This window comes from Ambystoma mexicanum, chromosome 1q (assembly GCF_040938575.1).
Source record: "Ambystoma mexicanum isolate Mex_15411 chromosome 1q, UKY_AmexF1_1, whole genome shotgun sequence".
NCBI classification, from domain to species: Eukaryota; Metazoa; Chordata; class Amphibia; order Caudata; family Ambystomatidae; genus Ambystoma; species Ambystoma mexicanum.
The window spans coordinates 537,537,193-537,560,728 of record NC_090922.1 but is presented as its reverse complement, the minus strand read 5'-3'; the positions used below and the strand labels follow the sequence as shown (position 1 = coordinate 537,560,728).

Below are 23,536 nucleotides of genomic sequence, written 5' to 3'. Positions count from 1 at the left end.
CAAAACTTCTTTTGGAAATCTGTTAAAGTCAACGATATTTAATTTACACGCAACATACAATTCCGGAATAATATTTGATTTGTTTAAGGGGAGCAAAAGGCACATTTCTTGAAATAGTGTTTCCTTTGAACACTTGGATGCAAACATTTTACACTTATGTGATATAGAGATTCTATTTTTAAGGATATTTACAGTAACGGCAAGCATTGCCTATTCCGACTTCACCTGATCTTATAGCAAAAATCTCTTGTATGCAGCAAACTCAGCCACAATCTTTAACACTGATTTCCACACTCATAATTCGGAAATGTAATTAAATAGCGAGGAAGTAACCCAACCATTTCCTCTTCTTTGGCTATATCTAGAAATTAAATTTCATGTTCAAGTCTCTTATTACAACCTTCTGGTGCCCACAACTGTTTCTATAAGTTTATCTGATTCATTACTAGCATCTGGTCATCCTCACCAATGTCATTTAGGATACTCCGCTATTCCTGCATGAAATCATTAAGAATGCTTCATGATCTTTTAGCTGCTTCCTGTGAGAACAGCTTATATAAAGAGGTTCTGACTGGGTCCAAGATGCTTTAGTACATCTACATCTTTTCCGTTTAGATATTGTTGTCTTTGTTAGAGCCCTAGTTCATACCCAATTATAGATATGGGGACGCAGTTTGGTAATTAAATAATTGCTCACTAGAGCAAGCTTTCTAGTTGGTTCAATTTCAGTGTTAAACCCTGGTTCACCATCTCCAGATCATACATAATAAACAGGTACCATGGAGAACTTAGCAAATTTGTTGTTAACCTTATTTTTTTCAGCAAACATGGATATTTAGATTTTTTGCCTTAGAAATTCGGCTTTGGACAATATATTATTATAGATGGCAAATCCTAGGTAGGTCATTTGATTGACCTTCTCCAATGTATTGTCATTAATAAACCAGACACATTTGGTTAATCTTCCTGGTCTAGTGAATACTATTACTTTAAATGTATCGCTATTCATCTGCAAATCATTACTCACTGCATAGTTTTGAAAACTCTTAATCGATTGTTGGAGTTCTACTGGAGTAATATCAATGATCATCAAGTTGGCAGCATAGGCCAACCAAGGGATGTTAAGTTGGCCTAAGGGAGTGGGAAACGACAAATTGTTACCTTAACATTTGTCAAGATACAATAAAAATGAGATACTCAGGGAGTGAGAAAGCAATCCTGTCCAAGACATCTTTCTGTGTTAATTGCTGATGTAAGGTAACCCTGGTGATCTAACCTTATGTGAACGTTTGTATGTAATGCAACGAATATATTTAATATTCCTAGTTAGTTTATACCACAATATATATCTATTGATACTACTGAACACAGCAGTTAGATGTATGCAAGCAAGATGAACCAATGGGCCTAGTCTAACGATAACTTGCTTTTGCAAATGGGTTAAAACGCAGTCATTTAATTAAGCTCCCATTCTCTTATGGCAAACAGCCTCGCACATTTCCAACTTGTTATTTTTGGCAGCTCAACCTTTGACTTCTTTAAGTATCAGTTTTACAAAACTCTAACTGCTTACATCAAGAAGGGCGATACCCCTATAATTCCTAGGGTTTGATCCATCACTGTACATGTACATTGAAATTATATAAGATGATTGTCAAGATACAGGCAAGCAATTCTTCTCCATTATTTGTTCAAAAAGATTGTAGTTTTGCAGCCCACAAGCACAGTAGATGTCTAAGAGTGACGTTGGCCAACCCATCAGTGCCACTAACTCTGAAAGGCTTCAAGCATCTACTAATGGTCTCAATGTCCTTGAAGGTACAATTAAGAAGCCAGGGATTTTCTGATGCATTGCTCATCATTGTTGTACTCTTTACGGAGCCTATATACATTTATAATGAGAAGAGTATACTGATTTGATACAGGATTTGATTGGACTATAACCTGATTTATGAAAATATTGCTTACCAGATCACAAAACATTGGTGTACAAAAGTATATAGTATGACCTCACTGGACATTTGCTGTCCCATGAATTTGTAGTGCCTCACCCAGTTCTTGAATGTTTGCTTCAAGTTCCTTAACGCTGTGGACGCACTCTTAATCCAAATAATTTCTTAACTTATTTCTTCTGTATGATATAGTCAGGATCTACGGTCTTCAAAGGGTGTATATTTCTATTTTGCCTTCGCCATATCACGATATTGAAGTTGGCTCAACAACAAAGTGTGAAAAATGTTCTGGAGCAAAATATTCTCATTGATCTGCCAGCTATCTCTATTTCTGGATGCGTTTACCACTAAATGAAAGGGGCCACCACTAAATGAAAGTTACTTTCTTACCTGGTAACGTTCTTTCGATGGGATGTTCCAACGACGTATTCCACATCTATGACAGATAATCAACACAGCTGTGTTGCTTTGGGAAAATTTCGGTGTCTGCGTCCTGCGTCAATGACGTCGATACGCTCTCCTCGAGGGCCTCCGTCGAGCCGACATCACCGGATGTTATAAGTAGGAGGCACGATGCCCATAGCCTCAGTTGTAGTTTTTTCCCCAGAACGTGTGGCACCAATCTTCTGCCAGAATGACTACAGAAAGCCTTGTGGAAACGGAAGCTGCAATCGCATAAGAAATTCTGAAGAGGGGCAGGTAGGGAGGGAGTGATGTGGAATACGTCATCGCAACATCCCATTGAAAGAACGTTACCAGGTAAGAAAGTAACTTGTTCTTCGAATGGATTGGTTCCTCCGACGTATTCCACATCTATGACAGACTCCCAAAGCATTATCAACGTAAGGAGGTGGGAAAAGAATTTAGAATTTTAGAATGCCCCATTAAATTGCAGAATAGAGGACCGCCTTGCCAAAAGCCAAATCTTGCCCATGGATAGAATCCAGGGAGTAGTGTTTTACAAAAGTATGGACAGAGGCCAATGTGGCTGCTTCACAAATGTTTGGTAACACCCCTCTGCAGGGCAGTAGAGGCAGCCACACCCCTAGTAGTAAGCGGTAACATTCAGAAATTGTCAAGATAATCCATCTAGACAAAATCTGTTTAGTAACAGCTTGTCCCAAACGCCTTCCAGGGTATCCTACAAAGAGCTGATCGTCCACTCTGACCCGGGACATGCGTGAGATGTAGAAACTTAAAGCTGCCTTAGGATCCAACTTTTGGAGCCTCTCCTCTTCCTTACCAGGATGCGGAGGAGGATAGAACGCCGGAAGAATGATCTTCTGGCTTAAATGAAATTCCGACAACTTTCGGAAGAAAAGAAGGACGAACCCTAAGGACAAGCCTGTCCTTATGGAACACTGTGAAGGGTGGCTTAACGGAAAGTGCCTGCAACTCACTCACTCTGCGAGCGGAAATAATCGCAACTAAAAATACAGTTTTTTTTTAAAAACTTCTTTTTATTAATTTTAAAACAAAGAAAGAGACTTGTATCCCCAAACTCTCCCCCCCCCCAGGCAGCTTCAGTTGTCACTGTCAAAGATAGACACAGTTCAAATAATCCAAATAGTCCCCGGCTCCTTGCGTTGTCAGCCCCCTCCCTTCCACCAGTGCTCACCCCAGGTCCAATAATCGCAAGCGTTGAGGCCGCCAGCCGATACGAAAGTCGTCTTGCAAAAAGCACAAGGTTTCCTCCCAATCTCCTGCGAAGGACTGCAGCTCATTATCCTTTGCGTAAGTGGCCCATTCCAGAAACACAATGTCCCAAATCTTCCACAGCCAATCCTGAACAAGAGGCACCTCTCCACTCCTCCACCTCTGAGCTATCACTGTCATAGCAGCCAAGACATGGATCACTCTTGCTTTCTCCTGTGATTTGGGCTCCCCCCCCCGTTGCCCCTCCCCACACCCAGAATAATCTCCTCTGGAGACCTACTACTTCCTGGCCCACTTATCTGCTCCTGAGCCCTCTGCACCTCTACCCATAAGGGTTTCATACGTGGGCACTACCACCAGATATGCTGTGCCCTACCCTCCATCCCACATCCCCTTAAACACTTCCCTGATATCGTAGGAAAGATCTGAGCCTGGCTGGGGTGTAGTGCCAACCGGATAAGATCTTGTACCACATTTCATGGATCTGGGAGGCTCTCACTAACTTGGGGATTACCCGCCACAGACGCTCCCATTCCTCCCGCTCTATTGGTCTACCTAACGTCCGATCCCATCTCCGCATGTACTGCCATGGGGCCCTATCCGGGGTTTCATCTAGTATCTTATAAAGATTGGAAATAAGACCCTTAGACCCAGCGGTCTTGTGCAGTAACTTTTCGAACCCCGTTCTTCTCCTAGCGGCTGCCAGCCTATATACCGGGTACATAACCCAGTGGCGCAGCTGCGCGTACAGGGGCCTCTCCCCCTCCCCCATCCCGTACTCCTTTTTAAAGTCCTCAAACGAGAGAATCTGCCCCTCTCGGAACATTTCTCCCAGCCACCTACAGCCTCTGTCCTCCCATTGGCGGAAAACCTCCTCTTCCATTCCCGGAGTAAACTCTCTATTGCGAAAGAGGGGCGTGTATGGAGAAGGAAAAGTCGTAATCCCATCGCTTTTGACCAATTAGTCCCAGTTCCGAACCATCAGGCCAGTAATGGTTCTCTCATAAATGTGACCAGGGCGCAGCCCATTCGGTAGCCATAGTACCGCCACAAGGTTTATGGTGCGCCACCGCCCTATCCATCTTCACCCACTGCTTATTTTGAGCGGGCTCCCCCTCTCACAGCCATTCCCTCACCACCCTTAATTGGGCCGCCTCATAGTACTGTTGAAAATTCGGAAGTGCTAGACCCCCTTCCCGCCTAGGAGCCTGCAATATTTGCTTGCTAATCCATGTTTTTTTCCCAGCCCACAGGAAGTTTCTGGTGAGTAGATCCAACTTCTTAAAGAAAACCCGGGGGACCCCCTGAGGAATTTCTTGGAACAGGTACAGCAGGCGGAGTAACATTACCATTTTGACCGTTGCCAGCCTACCTAGCCACGTTATCGGGAGAGTTCTCCACTGGCGAAAGTCCCCTTCGATGCTTTTTAATAATGGGGGATAGTTCGCCCTGTACCATCCCGCCAAACTCGGTGTAATTTTCAACCCAAGGTACTTAATACCAGTTGGACTCCAGATAAACGGGGTAAATTCCCTCAGATCAGTCTGCTCGGCGCCCTGTACCGTCAGATTCAAAAGTTCAGACTTCGCGTAATTAATCCGAAGGCCCGAAGCCTCCCCGAAAGATTCTAACAGGCTCCTGCTCAGTTGGATAGATGAAGAAGGGGCCGTAAGAGCTAGTAGAAGGTCATCCGCGAATGCCGCAACCTTCTGCTCTGTCCCCCCCAAAAGGAATACCCCTTATCCCCCTCGCCTCTCTGATCGCATGCAAGAGAGGCTCCAGGTAAATCAGATAAGGCATGGGGGACAAAGGGCAGCCTTGCTTGGTCTCCCTGGTCACCCCAAAGAGTCTAGACATCGTTCCATTCACCGTTATTCTCAGCTTAGGTGTCTGATAATTGGACTGAACCATGCGCAAAAAGCTCCCATCGATGCCCATCCTCTGCATTACCTTAAATAGAAAGGACCACTCCACGCGGTCAAAGGCTTTTTCAGCATCTAACGAAAGGGGGACCGCGGGAGTGTCCGTCCTATGAGACTTTTCCACCAGATGCGCAATTCTTCGTATATTGTCCGCAGTCCGCCGACCCATGACAAACCCTGCTTGGTCCGGGTGAACCAAGTCGGGGAGGAAACCCTCTAGCCTTCTCGCCAAAACCTTAGTGAAAATGTTTGCGTCGATATTAATCAGCGCTATAGGCCTATAAGATGTTCGTTCCTCCGGGTTCTTACCCGCCTTGAGAACAAGGGTTAGCCGAGCCTCCTCCATGGAGGGGGTAATTCTCCCCGTCTCCAGAAAGACGTTAAAAAGGTGCGTCAGCTGCGGGGCCAGGATGTTCACAAAGGATTTTTTTATAAAAGATTGCGCTATATCCATCAGGGCCTGGTGCCTTATTCAGCAGTAACCCCCCAATCACCCTCCTCACCTCCTCCTCTGTAATTTCCCCGTTCAGCTCCTCCCGTGCTTCACTCCCTTATCCTCTCCAGCCCAATCTTATCCAGGAAATCGTCCTGTAAGCCTTCCTGGGGGTTCTGCGATGTAGAAAGAGCCTCATAAAAAGAAGCCAACGCTTCCCTAACCTCCTGCTTCCTCGCCTCCCGGCGAATTTCTTCCTTTTGGGCATACCTGGCAAACGCCGCCAGGACATCCTGGGGCCTGGCCTGGGGCCCCAGCACCCCTCTGCCCACTCTGTGTATACGAGAGAGCTCGATCTCCTCCGGGGCCGAGGACCCCAGGATTTCCGCAAAAATCGATTGGGCGACCCTCCTGAGGTCCTTACCCTGGACTGTCTCTGGAAGCATTTTAATTCGGATGTTCACTCGCCGAGATCTATTCTCCATATCTTCAACCTGGGTCTCCAGGTTACGAGTGGCTACATCCAGACGCTCTATTGCTTCGCTATTCGCGGATACCTCCTTATCCAGCTCTTGTAGCCCTCTCTCCAGCACATCCGTCCTCTCACCCTGCTGCTGCAGTTCCTGTTTGATTTCTCCCATTGCCTCATTAAGATCTGCCCGAAGAAGCTGAAACTGGTCCTGAAACGTCTTGGATATGCTAGATTGCAGGGCCTGCATTTCTCCCTTCAGTTCGTCCCACAACATCCCGGCCCTGCCCCCCTCCGTCAGCGGAGAAGGCTCCCTTGACTCGCTTGCCCCTGCCGACTTAGCCAGCTCTCTCGTGTCATGTCCCGGCCACATGGAGGGGAGTGTAGCAGAGCCTTCGCCCTGGATCGCTTGACCCTTCCCACTTTTCACCTTGGGCTTCGTGGCCATCACCTAGTAGGAGCCCGCCCGCTTCTTCCACTTCTACGCCTGGCCACACTACGTGCTTCTCCAACAGCTGCAGGCACCAGTCCTTTGAGGCCTTCTTCACTCGTCAGCCCCTCCAAGCACCCGGCGTGCCCCCGTGCTCTGCCTCCTACTGGCGGCAAAGTGCTCCAGGTCGCCTATATATGGTTGCAGCCCTCTCCAGGTTAAAGCAAGGCTCCCCTAAGCAGCCACAGTCCAGTAATAAAAAGTCCAATGGAGTTCGGGGCTGGAGTACCCTCCCCGGGGACCTCTTATTGAAAGCGTCCTCCCAGGGCCTCTCGGGGGGCTGCCCCCCGCTGAAAAACCTCCCGTCTCTGGTGGGCCTCTCTTCCCGGAACCACAGGGCAAGCTCTGTTCCTCGCCGCCTCTTACCTCTGCCCGAGCGCGGGTCCTATGGTATGGCCGGGCGCGGGGCCGGGCCCTACTCTGCCAGCTCCTCCTCCGTCCCAGCCCGGGGTCTGATCTCGCCCAGACGAGCACTCCTCACAGAGGCAGTGTTTCTCCTCTCCTGCTGCGCCGAGCTCCAGCTCCGCTCCCCCGGGCTGCTACTGCGCTTCGCGGGTCCCCGCCGCGCTGAAAGCCTCCTTCAGCGTTGGCGGGCCAGGCCCCGGAGTCAGCGCGTGCCGGCCCCACCGTGGTGCTTGCACCCCTAAGGGCCACCGGACTCAGTCTCCGCTCCTCCGGGTGGGAGCTGCTCCCCTCGTCTGCCGCTGCCCTTCCTGGCAGAACCTGTACTGTCGGGGAATCGCCACCTCCTCCTGCTCCGGCAGGTCGCAGTGCCCTCCTCCGATCCGCTGGTCTCCTCCCTTCAGCAGAGCTCCGGGTCGGGGCTCTCTCCTGTCACTAGATCCCGAGCATCGAGGCGGCTCCGTTCAACCGGATCTGGGCAACACCTCATCCGCTCCGAACAGCCCTCTCAGCACAGCCCAGATCCACGCACAAGGTAGCAGGACGTCTCCTCTCATGTCCCCTCCAGCTACGGTGCTCACACAGGGCCGAAACTCTGCTCGCCTCCAAATGGCCGCAACTCCCACTGGGCCAGGCTCCGTCGCTTCCCTGATACTTCGGAGGTTCCGTAATACTCCTCAACAAGCTACTGATCGCAGTAAGCGCTGGGTGGTGGGCCTCCCCCAACGTTGGGGCTCAGGAGCTCCGTGGGAGCGTCTACCCACTACGAGCGGCCATCTTGGAATCAAAAAATACAGTTTTCAAGGTCAACAATCTCAAAGGGCAAGAATGTAAAGGCTCAAACGGAGCTCCCATGAGGAATTTTAGAACCAGGTTCAAATCCCAACCGGGCAACCCGAAAGGAGACTGTGTAAAACACATTAGTGAGCCCTTTCAGAAACTGAGAAATCAAAGGAATTTTAAAGTAAGAACACTCCTCAGGCCAGCGCTTAAATATGGACAGCGCCGCCAGGTAACCTTTAATGGTACCCCCACTTGCAGGCCCTTGTGGGCCAACGAAAGCCAAAAAGAACAAAACCACAGGAATGGCACATGAAAAAGGATCCACATTCTTAACCCTGTACCAGTCGCAGAACTATCTCCAACAGCAACGGTACAGGGACTTTGTTGCGGGCCTTCTGGCCGAAAGCAACACGTCCATCATGTCTTCAGGGAGGTCCTAATCCTTATACCTCAACCTTTCAGAAGCCAAGCATGAAGGCTGAGGGACTTGACCTCTGGATGGAGAACCTAACCCCCCTCCCCCTCCCGTGAGAGCAGATCGTCTCGGTAGGGAAGACGGCGTGGAGGGCAGATGGACATTTCGAGATGGTCCGGGTACCACGTTCTCCTGGCCCATGCCGGAGCAATGAGGATCATTCTAGAACCGAACCTCCGCAGCACTTGCGGAATGACGGGAACTGGAGGAAACACGTACAGCAGTGGGAAGGACCACTCCACTACGAAGGCGTCCCGTAAGGCTCCTTTTGGAGGAAATTCCAGTGAGCAGAATCTTTTGCACTTCCGGTTGACACTGGTGGCGAAGAGATTCCCTTGTGGGGTCCCCCAAAGGGCGAACATCTCCAGGAGAATCTCCTGAGCCACCTCCCACTCGTGAGAGACCGTGCTCTGCCTGCTCACAGAGTCCGCCGCCGCATTTTCGTCTCCGGCCAGATGAACTGCCGAGATCGAAATTTTCTGCTGGATTGCCCAGAACCAGAGCTGCATCGTCTCTCTGCACAGAGGGAGAGACCCTGCCACCCCCCTTTTTCTTGAGGTAGTGCATGACCACTGTATTGTCTGTCAGAATCAGGACAGTCTTCCCCCGCACAGACGGCAAAAAAGCCTTCAGGGCTAGCCTGACTGCCCTCCGCTGCAACAGATTGATATGGAGTCTGGACTCCGGCGGAGACCAACGACCGCGGAGTGTCAACTCGTTGGCATGAGCTCCCCATCCCGTGAGGGATGCGTCCGTCACCAGGGTAGCCAAAATGGAGCCCCCTTCATCAGATTGCCTTTGACGGTCCACCACAGAAGATCCTGGGTGACCAAGGGCGGCACCTGAATGGGATCCGACATCCTGCCGGAGGACTGTGACCACTGCATCTTGAGAGCCCACTGCAGAGATCTCATCCGCAGCCTGGCCTCTGGCACCAGGAGAATGCAGGATGCCATTAGGCCGAGCAACCTCAAGAACTCGAATGCCGGGAGACTCTGGGCATGTTGAAACTTGTTCACCATCTGCAGAATGTGATGAGCCCTCACCGGGGGAGGAAAACAAAGCCCCAGGGATGTGTCGAGCACTGCTCCGATGTACTGGAGCCGCTGGGTAGGTGTCAAGTGGGACTTCTTTAAGTTGAGGGAGAAGCCCAGACTGTGAAGGGAGTGGCAGGTGACTGACAGATGATCCAGGACTTGCTCGGGAGAGCGTGCTCTGATCAACCAATCGTCCAGGTAGGGGTAGACGTGAATCCCCCCTTTCCTGAGATACACTGCCGCCACCACCACCATGAGCTTGGCGAAGACCCTCGGGGCACAGGTCAATCCGAATGGCAGGACCCGAAAATGAAAATGCGAGTAGCCAACCGCGAACCTCAGGTACTTCTTGTGCTTGGGATGAATCGGCACATGAAAGTAAGCGTCCTTGAGGTCTAGAGACACCAACCAGTCCTGAAGTTGAAGGGCCTGGAGGACCTAGGAGAGAGTAACCATCTTGAACTTGTCCTTCCTGAGGAGCTTGTTCAAACTATGCAAGTCCATGATGGGTCTCAATCCCCCGTCTTTTTTCGGGATCAAAGAATATGGGGAATGCCATCCCTTGTTCCTCTCCGCTACAGGCACCAGGTCTATGGTGCCTTTCTCCAGCAGGGATTAGATTTCCTGTGCAAGGGGTGGACCGGACTCTTCAAAGAGATTCCCTAGTGGATTGTTGTGAGGCCACTGCCAGAAAGGAAGACAGTAGCAGTGGGCTATGATCTCCAGAACCCACACATCTGAAGTAATGGCACGCTATTCTACAAGACGCTGCGCCAGCCTTCCCCCAACCGGCGAACCATGGGACATGGCCTCATGACTGAGCTGAAGCGGCTGCAGTAGTGCCTGAGGGCAAAGAGGCAACTGCCCGAGAGGCCTTGGCACCTCGAGTACTTTGTTTTCCACCTCTGGTACTCCTACGGTGGCCTCTTTGACTTGCAGCTCCCCTTGATCTACCAAAGGAAAAGTAGTATCGAAAGGAAACTCCCCTCCATTACTGTCCCCTAGGACGAAAAGGTGGAGGTTGGCGAACTGCAGCGCTCAACAACTTCGCTGCAGCTTTGGAGGTCTGCAACCTCGCAAGGCTCTCGTCAGCCTTGCTGCCAAAAAGGTTTAACATAAAAGGGCATGTTGAGAAGCCGGGCTTGTACATCAGGAGCAAACCCCAACTTCTGCAACCACGCAAATCTGCGCATCATGGTGCTTGCCGCCATGGACCGGCTGACACAGTCTGCCATGTCCAGACCCGACTGAACGGATTCACACATGGGATCCTTGCCATCCTGAACGAGGGCAAGAAAACCATCCCGTTCCTCCCCTTTGGGAATATGTTCAGCCGCCAAAGACGCACAATTCCACAGAGTGTGAGTGAAACGTTCTAAGGCACACACTGAGTTGGCTGCCTGTAAAGCCATTCGCCCTGAAGAAAACACTATCTTCGCCCAGCCATCAAAACGTTTGTTGTCCCTATAAGGAGGGATGGTTGGGTACCAAGCCTGCTTTGCTGGGGCCGTGGCCACCTGCACCACCAAACTCTCCAGAGTAGGGTGCGTAGTCAAGTAGCAGGGGTCGCTTCTGGCTGGACAATATTTTTTCGGCAACGACTTGTTAACAGACGGGAGACTTTCTGGAGCAGTCCAAGCCGCCGCCACCCTTCTCTGTAAAGCCATATAAAATGGCAGCACCGGGTCAGTGGGTGGACCTTGGTCAAGGATATCTGTCAGGTCATCCTGCAGAAAATCCACTGGTGGCGCAGACCACCCCAAGTACTCAGTTACCCTCGACATGAGTCGCCTGTACCAAGATTCAGCATGCGTACCAGGCTCAGGCCTGCCAAACTCAACTTCTGGGGAGGTATCAAGACCACTGGCGTCGTGCAAAGACTGACGCAGGTCTTCCAACTGGCTAGGACCAGATAACAGGTCATCAGAAACCTCATCAGGAACCAAACCTTCCTCAGACCCTTCATCCACCTCAGAGATGTAATCCAGAGGCTAGAAGAGATCCCTGGAAGAGGGCAACGAAAAAGGCTCAAATACAGGCCTTACCGACTTCTTCAAGGCCTTCCTCTGAGTTTCCCCCGATGCACGGGGGTTACCTCTGGTAAAGCCTCCAAAAAAGGCATTGAGGGCGTCGTCAAAATTGGCATGGAGCGTGGCGCTGATGGCTTCGACACAGACCCTGAGGGCGGTGCCCCGATCGTGTCCTTTGACGGCCTTGATGGCGTCAAGGACTTCCTCGGAGGCAGAGCCTCGAGAGATTCCATAGACGGACATGGCGCCGATGGCGTCAATGTCTTCTTAGAAGACCTCACAGGCTCTACTGGTCTCAAGGGCGTCGAGGATCGGGACCTGGAGCGGGCATGGCTAAAGCAATCCACCTTGTCCGACTGGGACCTCGCAGGTTCCCGGTGATCGCGCCGACCGCCCGAGCCCAAAGGCATGCGAACGGTGGCCCCAGCGTGTTGCTTGCGGCTTCTCTTCAAAGTTGCGGACGGAACGGAGCCCAGCGACTTGAAAATCGCCAACATTTCCTTACGAAATGCATCCCATTCCGCAGGAGAGGAATGCTTGGTAGGACAAGCTACCCGCTGTCTGGCGGAGTCCTCGGACGACGACGGGCAAGGCGACCGGTGACAGCGCTTACGTGAGTGCCTCGAAGAGGCAGAGGAATGGCGGGAACCACTCCGGGACCGAGACCCCCTGGACTTACGCCGACGATGTGGAGAGTCGCCCCTCGAATCGTCGGTCGAAAGCACAGCGGATTTTGACTTTCGGGGCTTGGAAACCCTACCTACTGACAGCTTCTTCTTTCGCTCCCGCATGGCCTTTGATGTCAAAGACTGGCATTCGTCACAGTCATCGGTGGCGTGGTCCTCGCCGAGGCACCAGAGGCAGACGTTGTGCGGGTCCGTAAGTGACATCTTGGAATCGCAGTCCTGACACTTCTTGAATCCCGACCGCGGGGTAGAGGAAGACATGATAATTTCACAAACCAAGTTCAAAGAACCGATAGAATCAGAAGAACCGAGGCGCGCCGAGATCTCCGAAGCAAACACTTTCGTGGAAAAAACTGAACTGAGGCTACGGGCGTCGTGCGTCGTTCTTATAACATCCGGTGACGTTGGCTTGATGGAGGAGCTTGAGGACAGCGTATCGACGTCATCGACACAGGACGCAGAACATTTTGCGAAGCAGCACAGCTGTGGTGATTACCTGTTATAGATTTGGAATACATTGGGGGAAACAATCCTTTCGAAATATGTTTACTAATAAATGTATAATATTAGGGAATCTGGAACGTGTTAATTTTTTACTATTTCAATCCTGCAGGGTTCATCTTTTTAACATCTGGAAAGCACAACCTTATTTTACATTCATGCAACAAATCTCTGCTCCTATTTTTTCCAGGCTCTTTTACTGCTCCTCCATTTTCTTGGCTCTCCCTATCCCTCATTTAACCCATTTAAGACCCTTACAATCCACTTACAATTCAGATATTCATCTTCTGTGTTCACTTTCCCCTAGTGAGTATTTCCTCTGCTCTTTCTTCCCTTGGTTGATTGACTTTCCACTCCTTAAATTCAACTTTTTTCTGCACAGTCTTTAAGTCCCTTTACAACCTAGCCCCCTATATATCTTTCTTCCCTGATTTCATTCTATTCTTCACCCCGCTCTCTTCGTTCTCAGACTGCCTCTGGCCCACCTTGCACCCAGTCCCGCTTTCACTCATTCTCTCTCTTGGGCCCTTTACATTGGAACGCACTCCAGTGCTCTCTGCACTGTATTGTCATATCCTTTGTTCCGCTCTGGTCTTAAAGACATCTGCTTGGTTCTTAATATTGGGTCTACATGTCCTTTAACAGCTAATTTTGTACAGTTTTGTAAATAATTCTGTTCAGTGCTTTGGCATAAAACGCTATATAAATCAAATAAAATACAAAGGAGTTTATACACCTTCCAACCTGTGGTTGACAGCAAATATAAGGCCATCTGTGGGTCAACCCCTGGGGCCCTTTTTAGCAAGTTCTAGAAATATTTTATAACCATCTACGATTAGGAGGGTCTCGCACAACACTTCTTGTAGCATGAGTTGAAACCATCCACAGCACCGTCAGCTCCTGGACCCACTGAAACCAATCAGAAGTAGGTGGGCCTAGTGTTTGAGGATCCTCAGAAAATCAGATTTCGGGGTGGTAGTTTGCTTAACTGTTTCTGCCATAAGGATTGTAGGGGTGTAAAGGCCACTACCTATGCTTCTCATTATGCTTCTCTTTCTTTCTTTAGATATATAAAGAAAAAGCTCAGCAGCAAGATCTTTTTTCTTACAGTGCACCAGAGCACCATATAACATATGCATGGATAAGGTGCGCTAGAAAAACATATACAGCCAATATAACAAGTAAACAATATCATAATATGTCTTTTAAAGTCCTTTAAACAACATTAAACTTCATTTCCCAGAGGGCCTAAGGAAAGTTCAACTTGAGGTCACCAACACATGACCTGTGTCCTCCAATGTGTCCAAGTCCCCACATAAATAGTCCTGAACATGATGCAACTTCCTCTTTCTTTGCTGCTCACAGCAAGAGATAAGTACATCATGTTCAAAAACTGTTATTATTCTTGTATTGCTTTGTTTTGTTTATATTTTAATTATATTTACATATATAAAATTTTATTGAATAATCGTAATTTGTGGCAGTGCATTTATTTTTCAGTATTTTAGCTGCTTTCTGGGCTCTGGAGGCACGCATTGCGTCCTCTCGGCCTCTGTGATTTCCTCTCCGATGCCAGCTGCTTCCTGCTGGTGTCGGAGAATACTACACGCCTTGCTGAAGTGTTTGTTTTCGGCTTTACAAGCCACACACATGTGTAACGCAAGGGTCTGCTTCTGCGAACCCTTGCGTGTATTCCTCATACAGAAACTGCTCTCCTGAACATCCGTGAGGACCTGCTCTTGAACCTCGACTCCAACACTCCGTGTGTTCTCATTCTGCTCGATCTCTCTTCTGCCTTTGCACTGTCAACCATGCCATCCTGCTCAACCGTCTCCGTGATAACCTGGGTATCACTGGTCAGGCTCTGGCGTGGCTGACCTCTTTCCTTTACAATCGACCCTCCCAGGTCCAACTTGGGTCCTTCCTCTCTGACATCTTTTTCTCCACCTGTGGCGTTCCCCAGGGATCTAATCTCTCTCCCTGGCTGTTCAACCAGTATCTGGCACTCCTTGCCCACCGCATCGCCGCCCTCTGCCCCAACTTTCAGTGCTATGCAGACGATACCCAGCTCATTTTCAGGCTACCCTCGGCCTCCTCCTCTCCCTCCCTCATCTCTGACTGTCTGTCTGCTAACCAGGAATGGTGTGCTGCCAATGACCTCTGCCTTAATGCTAGTAAGACTGAGATCCTACTCATTGGCACACCCACTCCCTCCTTCCCTGCAGCTCTCTGGACGGCCTCTCTTGGCCCTATTCCTGCAAGGCTAAAAACCTTGGGGTCATCTTCGACTCCACACTCTCCTTCTCTCCTCATATATCTGACGTCTCTAAGAAGTCACATTACCAGCTGCACCTCCTCAGAGGTATTCTTCCCTTCCTCTCCTTCCCCCAGAAGCTCACTGTCTCCCGAGCCCTGGTTCTCTCGAAGCTGGACTACTGTAACAGCCTCTATCTTAATCTGCCTTCCTCCACTCTCCGCCCTCTGCAACTCATCCAGAACAGAACTGCGAGACTTGTCCTTGGCCTCAAGCCCAGGGACCGTATCTCTCCAGGACTGAAATCTCTACACTGGCTCCCAGTGGCTGTGAGGATTAAGTTCAAAACCCTCTGCATTGTCCACAAGGCCTTCTGGGGCCTGGGGCCTAAATACCTTCAACTCTCTCTTCCTAAATATCTTCCTTCCCGAGCCCTACGCTCATCCGTCTCCAACTCCCTCAGGGTCAGCCGCTTCTCGAAGCAACGAGCTGGGGGTAGATCTCTCTCCGCGGCAGGGGCCTCCCTCTGGAACAGCCTTCCTGCCTCCCTGAAACTTGAGGAGAACCATCTCCGGTTCCGGAAGCACCTCAAAACCATCCTCTTCACTTCTGCTTTCTCTCTCCCTCTCCCCTACTAAATTCTTCACCAAAACTGCACCGATTCTGCAACTGGGCCACTCTCACCGACCTCGGTCCTGGGCCCAGTCACTCTTCACTTGCACTGCCTCCCTGGCAACCCCTGCACTGCGGGACTGTCTCTGTATCACTACAGCCCCCTCCCCCCCAGCACTTGTCTGCACTTACCTTGCACTTGCCACCAGCTGGCCCTATTTATTTATTATTTTATTTCTATTCTACTTATTTGTACTGCACTCCGCCCCCCCTCCCCCTTCCCCTTGCACTTTTTCCCTTCCCCCCACCCCTGCACTTGCGCAGTCTGAATGACACCTGGCCTAGTAGGATCGTTGTCTGTCTTCCCCTTGTTCCCCCCTCCCTGCCTCGTCGCGCCTTGAAACACTTGTGTATAGGCGCGTTACAAATGCCATATCATATATCATATCATTCGCTTCCCCGACACGGCTTGAGTTGCCGGAGCCCGGGGAAGCAGCTTGAAGCTCCCGTGTGACCGTGGCACCACCTGCGGTCACCAGAGGGAGCTCCAGCTCTGAAGGTTCTTTTTTCTGTATCCTGCCGCTCGCGAGCACATTTCCGTTACTACAGCATAACAGCTTTTGCGATCGCAAGTGCCGGGAGCAGGAGCAGTGAATAGTTTAGCAAATTTCCAAATTAAAAAAAATAAATAAAAAATAAAAAAAGGAGTCTGTCTAATTGACAGTGGGCTTGAGAGGAGGCGTCTGAGTCCACATATAAAAAGAAAAAAAAAAAAATTATATATATATATATATATATATATATATATATATATATATAATTTATATTATAATAATATTTTTTTAAAAAAGGGAAGAACAGAAAGGTGCAGTATAAAAATGGCAGCACAGTACTTCTCTCAGGATGGCCAGGATTGGTCTGAATATGAGGAAGATACTTACCAGATTGATGAAGTGGCTAGGGCAAACAGCCTAGAAAAAGTGCTGAGTTCTTCAGTGGAGACCAGCGTCAAAAGAGCGGTATCGAAAATGCTCCTGTCTATCCAGCAGCGCCTGGACGACATGGAGGAGCACCTACAAGAAAACTCCCTACCAAAAAAGAAAAGACAAAAAGGAAAGCACCTTTCAGATGGAGGATGTACTCCGGCTCGCTTGAGTAAAAACTCTAACACTACCCCCCCCCCCCCACCAGCCAGCCAGAACCAGCCACTGCTGCCCTGTCAGACGGCTTCTCCAGGCTGAAAAAGGCCTTTTTTGATAGGAAGGAAACCCCTTCCACTGATGGACCCTTTTACCCCGAGGAAGAAAACAGGGCACTAGACCCTCAAGCCCGGAGGGTTACCAACAGGGCACTAATCAAGAGGGATTTGACTTCAGCAATCAATCCCCACCTCTTCAGACGAGGACACACAAACAATAGGGTCACAACCCTCAACATCAGGGATTGTGGCAGCCCCCATCCCTAAGAAACCAACACAGGAACTCTCCTTCTAAGGGGACGTTTACTCCAGAAGACTGATTGGGAACCATCTCCGAGAACATCGGAGCACATGAAAGACAGGTTATGGAAACCACTGGACAAGGAGGTTAGAGCGAGGCTCAGGGCAGAATGCCCACGCCCGGAAATTCCAGCCAAAGTGGCCCTGACGCCGGAGTTAGACTCCAAAATGATGACCTTTCTAGCGAAACATGTCAAAGACCCACGGAAAGGCATAGATCGCACCTGGAGGTCCTGCCAGGACAGGGTACTGGACTTCACTGGTCCTTTAGCAAAGATGAACCTAGCCGAAGCTGCCTGTGATTCTGGAGACCCAATTGATCCACCAATCCTCTCTGGTTGGGCGAAGAGAGCCATCTATTTGCTGGGTAACGCCAGCTGTGCCATCTCGGCGGCACGCCACGGCACAGGGTTTTCTCTTCAGCGATTCCTTCATGAAGGAAATGTCCAAGTTCGTTGGCACCTCCAGAGCTCTAGACAAAGCTCAAGCCTCTATTAAAAGAGTTTTCTCCCCAAAAATGTTCTCTAGGGCCAGACGAGGTAGGGGTCGCTCTTCCGGCCGATACTTTTTTTGATCGAAGACCTCAGCAATCCAGAGATCAACACAACGCCTGGCAGGACCGCTCAGATACCTTCTTCCCTTCAAGAGGGTGAGGAAGAGGTCAAGGTTGGAGGAGAGCCGCTAGGTACCAAGCACAACAACAAACCACATGTCAGTCTACCTATAGCAGCGCCGGCGTCACCAACGCCTATAGGAGGGAGGCTAGCACCTTTTGCACATGCATGGGATTCCTTATCAGGGGATGCATGGGTCAGAGACACAGTTCGCGGTATGCGCCTAGAATTCCTCGCACAACCCTTTCAAGAAGGTCGCCCCATTCTGATTACAATGTCCAAAGAGGACTAGACAAGGAAATTCACAGCTTAGCTTTAAAACAAGTGATTCGCCCCTGCACAAGCCAAGGCGGTTTCTTCAGCCCCATATTTCTGGTGCGCAGAAAGCAAAAAGTATGCCCCGTGATAAACCTAAGGGCTCTCAAAGACTATCATTTACCGCCATTTCAAAATGGAGGGTATTCATATGCTCAGGGACCTCCTGAGGCCCAACGACTGGCTTATGCGTCTGGATCTGAACGATGCTTACCTCACGGTACCCATATATAGGGACCACGTAAGCTATCTGAGATTCTCCTGCAAGCACCAAGACTGGGAGTTCACGAGCTTACCATTCGGACTCTCCTCAGCTCCGGGGGCTTTCACCAAACTCCTGAGACCAGTAGTAGCGCATTTAAAAGAACAAGGTGTTCGGCTAATAATATATCTGGACGATATTATTTTCATGGCACAATCTCAAGCTCTGGTAGAGCATCAGACCAAGCTGGCCATAGACCTGCCACACAGTCTCGGATTCCTCAAATTGGGAGAAATCGATCCTTCACTCATCCAGGAACCTAGAGTTTCTAGGATTTGTAGTGGATACCGAATCGGCTCAGCTCCGTCTCCCGACAGCCAAAATTCACTCCACCAAACGGGAGATTCGCAGACTCCTGCAGAGGAACGACCTATCCCTTCGAGACCTAGCGAGGGTAAGAGGACTTCTTTCCTCTTCCATCCACGCTATATTTCCCGGACCTCTCCAGTAATGGGAATTACAGAGACTAAAAGGCCAGCACTTAAGACGCAGTCTCTCTTACTCCCAGCGGCTAACGCTATCCCCAGAAGCGAGAACGGAACTCAACTGGTGGCTCACACATATGGAGGCCTGGAACGTCCGAGCAATCTTCGGATCTGCCCCAGACATAGTGAGAGAGTCAGATGCCAGCCGCTCTGGCTGGGGAGCGAGATGCGGTCCAGTGGCCACAGGAGGAACATGGTCACCTTAAGAACTCGAGATGCATATAAACTGTCTAGAGCTCCTAGCGGGCTCCTTCGCAGTACGCTCCTTTGCCAGAGACAGAGCGAGCTGCTGTATCTTGCTGAAGATGGACAACATTTCAGCAGTACGATACATCAATCATCTGGGTGACACCAAATCCCGGCCCCTAGCGGAACTAGCCAAAGACTTTTGGCATTTCTGTCTAGAACACCGGATTTCGGTCACAGCAGAATACCTACCAGGTCTCACGAACGTAGTGGCAGATTGGCACCCCCGACACATGATCGATTACAGCGACTGGAAGCTCGACAGAAGTTTTCCTTCGCCTGCAGCAGGTTTGGGGTCCCTTATCCAAGGACGTGTTTGCCTCATGCCTCAACACCCAGCAACCAGTGTTTTTCAGCTGGAAACCAGACCCGGCAGCGACTGCGACTGACACTTTCCTGCAACATTGGACCGAAGGAGTACACTATGCCTTTCCCCCCTTCAACATGACTGCGAGGATCCTAGCGAAGGCCCGTCAGGAACTAACGGAATTAGTGCTCATAGCCCCGGTCTGGACCTCTCGGACCTGGTATCCAGGTCTTCTGGAACCCTCTTCAGATTTTCCAATCCGTCTACCCCGCTTTGCCGATCTCCTGTTGGATCCATCAGGGCAGCGTCACCCCCTACTCCTTAACGGATCCCTGAGCCTAGCAGCTTTGAGGATTTCAGGTCCAGATGGAGAGTTCCCGGCATGTCATTCATGGTGGTCAGTCTTATTGAAGAGAGCTGGGCCCCTGCTACTCTTAAAAGATACTCCAATTCATGGAAAAGCTGGAGAAACTGGTGCCAGGACAAAGGATTACATCCAGTTTCAGCACCTATAGAGGAAATTCTAAATTTCCTAGCATCCCTAGTTGAAAGAGGTCTTGCCTACAGGACAGTTAACGCTTACCACTCTGCTATCTCAGCAGGCCACGACCAAATACAAGGGATCCCAGCAGGAGAACATCACCTTATTTGCAGACTTCTCAAAGGTGTTGGACTTACAGTCCCGCCTCGGTCTCGCTACGGCAAGCTTTGGGACGTTAAAGTGCTGAATCTCTTCTCATCTTGGCCAGATAATGAGGAATTATCCCGCACTGCGTTATCCGGTAATCTCATTACACTGCTCTGCCTCGTCTCCTGCAGGAGAGCTTCTGACGTCAGAGCCCTCGATCTAGCGGGCAGAACCTTCTCCCCCAAAGGCATAGCGTTCCATATACATAGGAGGACGAAGTGCAACCCAAGAGTGATTTCCTACCCTGCTTTTACAGACCAGCCCAAGCTCTGCTTAGTCAGATGCCTGAAGGCCTATGAAGAGGTTACGGCTCCTCATAGAGCCTCTCCTAATGGGCAAATATTGATAGCTTTGCGCAAGCCCCATAAAGCAGTTTCCGCTCCAACCCCAGCACGCTGGGTGCGGTGGACCTTAACCCAAGCAAGAATAGATACCTTGAACTTCGGAGCTCACTCCGTGAGAGGAGACATGGCTTCCAAGGCGTTCCAAGTCGGAATCCGACTGGAAGATATCATGAGAATGGCGGATTGGGCAAGTGAATATGTATTTAAGCAATTCTACCTGAAACCGGTAGAACAGCCGGCATCCATTGTGGTAAGTAAGCTTTAAACAAGCATAATGGGGGTGCGTGGCTTGGCGCCATGGCGAGCGGTTTGGCCCAGTGAGAGCTCCCGGCCGAGACCGTGTCTCCACACAAAATGCCCCAGTAAAACCAAAGCTCCTGTCCGCAAATTCGGCATCCTGAAGAGCCGAGAGGCAGCGGCACTTTCTACCGCCACCGCAACACTCCTAGCCCGTGAGGGGACGGAGTTCTGGCCGAGCTCCCTGGCGAGATGACTCGGCACGCTGGCGGAGCTCCAAGATGGCAGAGAGCGGCGGCTCCTAATCGAACCTCCTTTCCTTGATCAGCCTCGGTGGGGGAGACGGGACTTAACCCGTAGGCCTGCGGAGGGTGTCTCCTCCAGTCCGACAGGAGTGAATCCGTTTTGCAGTCCCCGGGGGGCGCACCTATGACTGGGAGACACCCGCAGTGATCGGAAGGGAATGCGATAGGACCCGACTCCTGCCAAAGACCCAGCGGAACAACCCGTTCCGGCAATCACAATACCGGAGCATCGGGATTGAAGAAGGCCCACAGCAGCAAGAGGGGACCCGGCGCAGAAGAACGCAGCGTAGGGTCCTGCCGACCCCTCAAACCCACCAGTCTTCCACCACCGGCATCTCGGAGCGGACGGCCCACCACAGGCTTCCGTGGGCGACCCGGGGCTCCCAGCACCTGGCCCCTGCCGGGGACTCAGCGTGTCACGCCTCGCCCCTGACAAGCAACAGAAGTGAGGGGAGAAGGCGGCTTCCAGCGGACCGGACTCAGAACGCGGCACTCGCTCCTGGGAGGAAGGTAGGGCGGCACCTGCCGCAACACCCGAATTCTCTTGCGGACCCACCCGCCGGCTCCTCAGCCTCGGCTCCCAGGGGAGAACGAAATGGGCCCGCCCCGCCGCGGGTCACCTCAGGACCGGGGCCCGAAAAACTACCCCTGAGCCTCCCGGACTCAGAAAAAGAGGCTGGCTCCCTGTTTCATTACTTTTTTCATGATCTTTTTCATCAGCAGATATTACCCTCTCTAGATGTATCTGGTACCGAATGTTTCAGGATTTCTTCCTTCTCCTGAGTTGAAAGCATTGTCCTTACCCAGTTAAACACAGGCCTGCTAACATCCTCACACTTTGTTATGACATCACTTGGAGGTTAATAATTCGCTAACACTATTTGATTCATAGGCTTTTTTGTTCTGAGTGTGTCCCCCTGATCCTTCACTAGATACTGCTGCCCATGCTTGACACCGAGGTGACTAACGTCTCGAAACCCTGTCCTGAAGAATTCCCCCCCCACATTTATTTTGGGTAAGGTTCCCCTTCTTGGCAGAACTACTCAATAGTCTTTACCAAATAATTTTTCTTTATAAATAGCAATTGTCTTGATAACTTAGCAACCTGAGATCTTCATTTGAGAAGTATATAGCAAGTCATATCCCATCTTTATTTATACATTCATTTTGATTGTTTATGTTTTGTCTGCTTCCCTGCAGGAATTATCATTACTTACTCTGCCCCGAGGAAGGCGTTTATTTAACATCAGTGGCCTTACAGGTGGCCCGCCGAAACATAAATGTGGTCTTTTTTCTGTTGAAATTTTAACTTTGTTTCCAACACCTTTCTTTCTGAGACCCTTTCTTTTCAACTTGAATATTGTGAAAAGTTTACGTTGGCAGACCTGTACAAGTAAATTTACAGTTTTGCATAAATACATTGAATTGAATTGCTTTTTCTTTTTATATAACCTTTTTGGTTCTAATTTAAATGTTAAACTATGGCAAATTTGTCAATGCACATCTTGGTTTACATGTATTGAAAATTTCATTGATGTGTTGTTTTTTTCATATATTTTGTTCTCCAAAGAAAATACATTTTGGTGCTTTTATGTATTTGTTAATACACCCTATTTTTCACTGTAAATTTTATGTCAGTTTTATATCACATTCGTCCTTTTTCTGTTTTTTTTAAATAAATTATTGGAAAATGTCTTTCGAATTCGGCTTCATATTGTGTTAGATTTCTCACTGACTATCTCAGGTTGCTTTTGAATTTCTTTGTGTGACTATTTGAGACCCCCCTCAATAGCTGTACCACTTTGTTGGAATCCCCTATGATGTAATTGCCTCCCGGCTTCAGCCTGCAGATCCGAGGAGCCCTGCACACCCGCCCCCCCCCCCCCGGATGACCTCGCTCGGCTTCCCAGGGGAGTGGACTCAATTAGGCGGTGGTCTCGTCCCTCCTACTCCCCCCCCAGGGCTCCAGCATATCGACGGGGGGCTGAGGACGGCCTAGTTTCAGTGCCCCAAGGCAGAGCCACCAAGTAACATTGAGTAGACCTGGGGGGCCTCCAGGACACAACTTTGGGAGTCTGAGCCAAAGAGGATCCCTTACGAGCTACAGCTGCCTATTATACAGAAGGGGCTGACCAGTTCCCCGCCACAATCACAAAGAACAATGTCCAGGAAAACAAAACCCTCTTAACAAACTGATATATCTACCCTGCTGTCCACCACCATGGGGGAGAAGTCTAAGAAAGGGGAGCGTAATGACACAGCCATCTCTAGCGCGCCCCCTGACCCCAACAACGATACACCGACCCAAGCAGTCACTAAAGCAGACCTGCAAGAGCTCCTCTCTGCCATAACTAAGGAATACCAAAAAGGCACAGAAGAACTAAAAGGCAAAATCTCGTCTCTAGACAAGAGAGTGGGCGAAGTCGAAACCAGAACAGAAGAAATCGAAACTACTCTGAGCAAAACTTTGAGATTGGGGAGGGGGCTGACAGGCTCACCGCGTTGGAGGCCAGATGTGAAGCTCTTGAAAACA

The 23,536-nt window shown here is 50.0% G+C and overlaps 1 protein-coding gene across 5 annotated transcripts in view; it reads right to left on the bottom strand.

Annotated features, from left to right (window-relative positions):
- The window catches only part of CIC (capicua transcriptional repressor), a 2,254,744-nt gene that overhangs the window by 991,407 nt on the left and 1,239,801 nt on the right, over positions 1–23,536 (bottom strand). The gene's annotated exons all lie outside the window — the stretch shown is intronic.